This window comes from Anas platyrhynchos, chromosome 26 (assembly GCF_047663525.1).
Source record: "Anas platyrhynchos isolate ZD024472 breed Pekin duck chromosome 26, IASCAAS_PekinDuck_T2T, whole genome shotgun sequence".
Lineage (NCBI taxonomy): Eukaryota > Metazoa > Chordata > Aves > Anseriformes > Anatidae > Anas > Anas platyrhynchos.
Window position 1 is genome coordinate 798,330 of NC_092612.1, and position 5,952 is coordinate 804,281.

Here is a 5,952-nt window from a genome sequence, read left to right on the forward strand (position 1 = left end):
GTCCTGGGTCAATAGGGGGGATGTGGGCTCCTGCCTGGGGTGGGGGGATCTGGTCTGAGGGGTCCCGGTCCCAGTCTGAGGGGGTCCCTGTTAGGGGGGATCCCGGCCCTCCTGGTGCTGTGGGGTCCCCCCAGAGCTCCTGGGGCCGGTCACAGCCCACGGCTGCCCCCATGGGACCCACAGCACCCAGGCCTGAGGGGTCCCCAGGGCGATGGCTCTGGGGGGGGTGGCTGTGGGGCTGGTGACCCCCAAGGGGGACGTGCAGCCGTCACTGAGCTTTTCTCTGGGAATCTTGTTAAACACGTCAGCTTTGGGGTGGAGGAAGCTCTTCTGCTCCCTCTTGGGGCATTTGGGGGGGACGTGGTGGAGCCCCAAGGCTGAGCAAGGGGCCGGGAGGACGGCAGCCGGGGGTGAGCCGTGCCCCGTGCCCACCTCAGGACCCCAGGGCTGGGGATTTCTGCTCAGCCTCTGTGGTACCCCAATACCAGCCCAGGGTCGGACTTGTGGCTCATTCACATTTGGGGTGAAATCCGCGTTTGTGCCACCCCGCGGCTGCCAGGCCCTAAAAGCCAGCGCTTCGCCCTTGCCATCCCGTGGCATCTCCCAGGCAACTCCTTTTATCCGCCGTTACCCATCCGTGGTATCACCCCTTAGGGGATAACACCCGGTGCCAGCCCCGTTTCCAGCTCCGATTCCCTCCGGCAGTCCTGGAGGAGAAATTAACCCTTTTTTTTTTTTCACAGCCAGTCCAAAGGGAACTGAATAAAACCCATGCCACCCGTCAGCATAAACCCGGCGTCACGTGCCTGTGTGCCGAGCTTCTCCACACCCCGATGCTCTCCTGCACGAACGCTGTGCAGGAGGGACGGCTCCGTTAGTCATAATCTCCGTGGGAAGGGGCTGTGGGAGGAACAGCTTTCTGGTGGTCAGAGCATCAATTTTCACCCCGCGCCTGGATGCGGTCCTCCTGGAGGCGATGCTGCCCGTGGTGCGGCGGTGTCCGGCTGGGATTTCGGTGCTCAGGGTGCAGGGCTGTGGCCCTCGGGGCAGATTTTGGGGGCAGCGTGGGCGAGCGAGGCTGTGGGAGCCTCTCTTCAGGTCGTTAGCTGGAGCGGGGCTGCCTTTGGAAAGCGGTTTTGGCGAGCTGGGTAGCTGGGAGAGCTGGGAGGACCCCCAGGAGCAGAGCGAACGCAAGCACTGCTCCTCTCCAAGGCACGAGGGTGGCGAGAGGGAGGCTCCGCCGGGAGGCCGAGATGGGGCAGGGAAGCTGGGGAGGGTCTCAGGGGACCACCCTGGGATGGGTGTGGGTGGCTCCTGGCCCCAGGGGCTGCGGTCGGGGAGGCAGTTCGGGGAGGGTCTCGGGCTCTGCTGGGTCCCCGCGATGATCTGAGCCTCGGATGCTTGTCCTGCAGGACGTGGGAGGAATGTCGTGTCCCAAAATGTCGTGTCCCAAAATGTCGTGTCCCAAAATGTCGTGTCCCAAAATGTCGCATCCCACGTCCCTCAGGCTGTGGCTTCATCACGGGAGACATCTCCGTGCCCCCTCCCCGAGCCCTGCTCCTCCAGCCTGCTGCCCCCTCTCCCTGCGTCCTGGGGGGCTGCGTAGCTCCAGGTGGGATTTTTATCCCCTTCTCTTTTTTCCTGCGAGGCGGGGGCTTTGCAGAGAGCCTGGCCGCATGCCGACGGCCGTCCCCTGCCTCTGTGGGTGCAGCACCCACGCTCTGCACGGCGCGGGCGGCTCCCGTGGGGTGATGGCCCGTGAAGGGCAGGGTGGCTGGAGGCAGGGGGAGGGAGGGAGGGGAGGCACTCAGCGTGCAGCAGGTGCCGAGGCGACGCTCGCTGCGCGACAAATCCCCGTGATTCAGCCCCAAAGCATCTGCCATCGCCGGGGACTCGACGCTAACGAGCGGCCGAGGGGGCTGCTGTCACGCAGCCGCCTCCTCCGAGGCGCCTCGGAGCCCCCAGGAACGGGGAGCTCCCCACATGGATTCCCTCTGGCACGCTGGGGAAGGACGGCGCTCCCCTGCGAGACCTCCCCGAGTCCCTGCCGGCCTAAATCTTTCTCCTTCCCCGTTGCTGATGACAACGCAGGGCTGCGAAGGTGGGCGTAAAACTCCCAGCTCCGTTGGCCTCCGGGTCTCCTTGCTCGCTGGGAGCACGCAGCCCTTGAACCTCGAGCCCTCTGGGTGCTCCCACGTGTGCCAGCGGGGATCTGGCAGCACCCTGCAGCCCCTCGTTAGGGGTCTGTGCGAGGTGTGGGTCTGCAGGGCTACAGGTGCAGGGCTGGTTTTTTTTTCAGCCACGCCGTTTAGGTACAGCACCCTTGGGTAGAAGCAACCAGAGCTCACTTACCTCCTATTGACATCACTTTAAGAGCTGCCAGCCCCGATCATCTGTGAAAGCCTTCCAGCCCCGTGTCCTGGCTGCAGCTAATGTGCTACACAGGAAGAACAAACCACCCTGGCACCAATTCCCCGGCTTTCCACCCAGAACTGGCTGGAGCGCAGGGCGCAAACACTTCCCCAAATACCTCAGCAGTGCCGGTTACAATTTCACCCCCCCTGTTTGACCTCACAGCTCTGGAAAAGATCTTCCCCTTTTGTTATCTGAATTTGGCCATTTTGGGTGTCTCGCCTGTCTCCTGGCTTTTTGGATCAGACCAGGAGCTCCCACCTTTCCCGTGCGGTGTCTCCAGTGGTGGATGCTCCCTCTGTGGGAAGTGGGGTTGGAGAATGGAGTAGGACGGAGCCTTTTAACTGCCTGAATGGGCTTGGTCATGTATTTCCCTTCATCTGATCACGTTTCCTAGCCATGTCTGCTGTTGCCCCAGCCGTAGATAATAACCCCCTGGAGGCTACAGAAGGCACCGAAATCTCCAGGGAAGGTGTGGAAGATGGAAGCAGAAGAGTCCTTTAGCAGCTCAGCGCTGTCCTCATCTCCCATAATTGCTCTCTTTAACCCCTGCCAGTCTCACGGCCCCGTGCTCTCCTCCTGGCTTTTCGACGTGCTCAGCCCCGTTGTTTGTTTTTATACTTTTACTTATTTGCTCTTCAGAGCCCCTTTATGCTCCGGCAATTAACCTCACGCTGGTTTTTTGCGTTTGCCTCCGCTTAGTGTCACCCGCCGCTGCTTGGTCCCGGCTTCCCCGCGCAAAGCTGAATTGAGCAGCGCCGGGGCTGCTGTTACTCAGCGTCTCAGCGATGGCTTTGTGAATTCTCTCCCGCGTGCCACTTAAAACGAAGTCAAGAATGGCCTTCCCACTTCTTCCTGCTCCTCTCCTTGCTCCAGGCACGGAGCAGCGTGCTGAGCGCGGAGGTACTTTGTCTCTAAGCCGTGTCCTGCTGCGCCATGTGTTTGTATGTGGGTGGCTCGAGTCCCTTCTTATCATCCGCTGTTATCGCGCCCTTGCTGGAGCCCGGTGCCATTTTGATCTTCTTCATCAAAGACGCGAGCCTGCCACTTCTCCGCAGCCGCCTGGGCAGGGAGATAGAGCCTTGCAGGGACGTGATTGCATCTGGGCGTTTGGCTGCTTCTCTTTGCAGCTTTCCCTGGCCGCTCTGCAGAGCTTGCAGCCAGGTGTTTTGGTGTTTCTCTGACTTGTGTAACTCCTCTTACATCAGGATCAAGGGCCGGGCAGTTCGCCTGTGTTTGCATGCTGCCCAGATGTTTGTGATGCCCGTTCCAGACCGCTGCAGGCTTTCATCGAACTCAACCTGCAACCAAACTGCCTTGACAGAGATCCTCGGTACAGAAATATCTTGTCCTTGATTTGCTTCTGTTAAGGCTTTGGTACTTACTCCTGAGTCACATTGCTGTGAGTCAGATCGCAGCTCTGCTGTGTGTCAGGATCCAGAACCTGATGGCCTTGCCTGGGGATTCCGCCCAGCACTCGGGTTTTGTATATTTAGAGGCTCCTTTGGGCTGATTTTCTTCAAGGCAGGATTTGTTCTCAGCTGGCTGGAGCCAACCCAGAGCAGCAGAGCGGGCAGGAGTGGGGAGTGCCTACCAAAACCCGAATGCAGCAGGGTTGTGTGGTGGGTCCAGCCTGATGCCCACCAGCTCCTGATTGCACCGTGCTGCAGCAAGCCCTCAGCATCCCCATACTGCAGGTAACTGCTGGATCTTCCCCGTACCCAGCACCGTCCTTTGGTTCTGTAGCTTCTAGACCACACGCTTCCTTCAAAGCACAAAGCCTAAAAACGGCCTTCGTAGAGCTAAATTGGACGCTTGTACCAGAAACCTAGCAGAAAACCCAGAAATGTCTCTGTTGTGCTGTGCAGATGACAAAATGCTTGGAGGGCAGGGCTGCTGATTTGATAAGATGGAACGAAATAAAAGCTTTAAGAGGGCCAAATGGAGCATCAGCTTCGATGAGCAAACGGCGGACGGGGCTGTTCTGGAGGAACAGTGACCAGACAAGGCAGGGAGGTCACTGGAGCACCAGATGACCTTTATCTGCTTCAACTATTGAATTTCTAAGAGCATTAAGGGCTTACTTAGTCATGGTACCTAAGTGTCTCAGCGAAAAACCTGCTTTGGTAACAGGTCTTCCAGTCTGGAGGACAAAAGTAACCGGAGCAGGAGCCAGCAGCGGGCAGCTGGCAGAGGACACCTGGGATTTGGAAAAAGGTGCCGGCCGCTGGAGTGACTCCCCGAGGCAGATTAACCCGCTCAGGTGATTTTTAAATTACAAATGAACTTTTTTTTTTTTTTTTCCCCCCAATCCATTCTCATTCAAGCAGGAGCGCAGAGAGGTGTCGCAGCTGCGCTGCACAGCCTGATGGCCAAAATCCAAATGGCCGTTTCTAATCTACTCTGTGCGGGCTCGGTGACATTTATTAGCTCCTGGCTTGCAGCACAGCTCTGAGCTGACTCCAAATCTTGGCTGGCAATTTGCTCTTCGTGGGTTGCGGAGACTGCTTTTCGAAGCACTGGTGGTACAGGTAGAGCCGAGCTTTGGGGCCTCCCTGAGATCCTGCTGAAGTCTCCGTCATGGTTTGAACAGGGGGTTTCAGTGGGTTTGCTTAGCCGTGGTGTAGAAGACGTTGTAAATAGTGTAGGGACTTATTCCGGAGGATTTTATTCTTGCAAAGGAATGGAATTCGCCCCAATTAATGATGTATTGAGTATAAATGCACATGATGTCAAAACAACGCATTTAAATAGCTACAAACAAAACAATACGAAGTGCCAATCAAAAGGAAAATGTTCTTAGAAAAGCTGGCATAAAGAAAATAACAGAAAAAGACAAATGTAACAGAACTTTCTCCTTGGCAACTCTCAAACTTCAGAGCAGATTTCAAAGGCTCTGTTTCAGGGAGGTGAGACCAGCTCCAGAAACCCCTCTTTTCCTAGAAACTAGTTAGTCACCTGAGGATGTAGTTAGTGCAATAAATTGTTGGTTAAAAGGGTTTAATCCCTGAAACGTTGCCATTTTATATATCCAGCTTTGCAGTCCTCAGCTACCGAAAATGAGATTTTTGTTATTATGGGGAAATGACTTGAGCAACTGGACAAAATTTGAGGCTGGGAAAGCTGCTTCTGTTTGGAAGAGAAAATGAGTTTTAGACACCATAAATGACTAATCCATGAAGCAACTAGTGAACGACCTTACAAGGGGAGAAGTAACTTTTGATTTATTCTACAGTAATACACAGAACCTGGATCAATATATCACTATCAAAGATATGCTTTTTTTTTTTTTTTTCATGCCGGCTGTAATGTACTCAAATTCAACATCCTTGTGAGGAAAAAGAGCCAAAAAAGTTGACTGCAGAGAGAGCAGAATTTTGAAAAAGTCTTTAAACGACATGAAAAGACGACGCTAGTTAAAAGGAAATTAAAAGGAACGGCTAAATGAGTAAAATCCTTGGCTCTGCCATGGAGAGTATTTAAAGCCGTGGTGTGAAGGTCTCGAGCAAACAGTCCTTGTTCTCTGCTTTTGCAGATGGA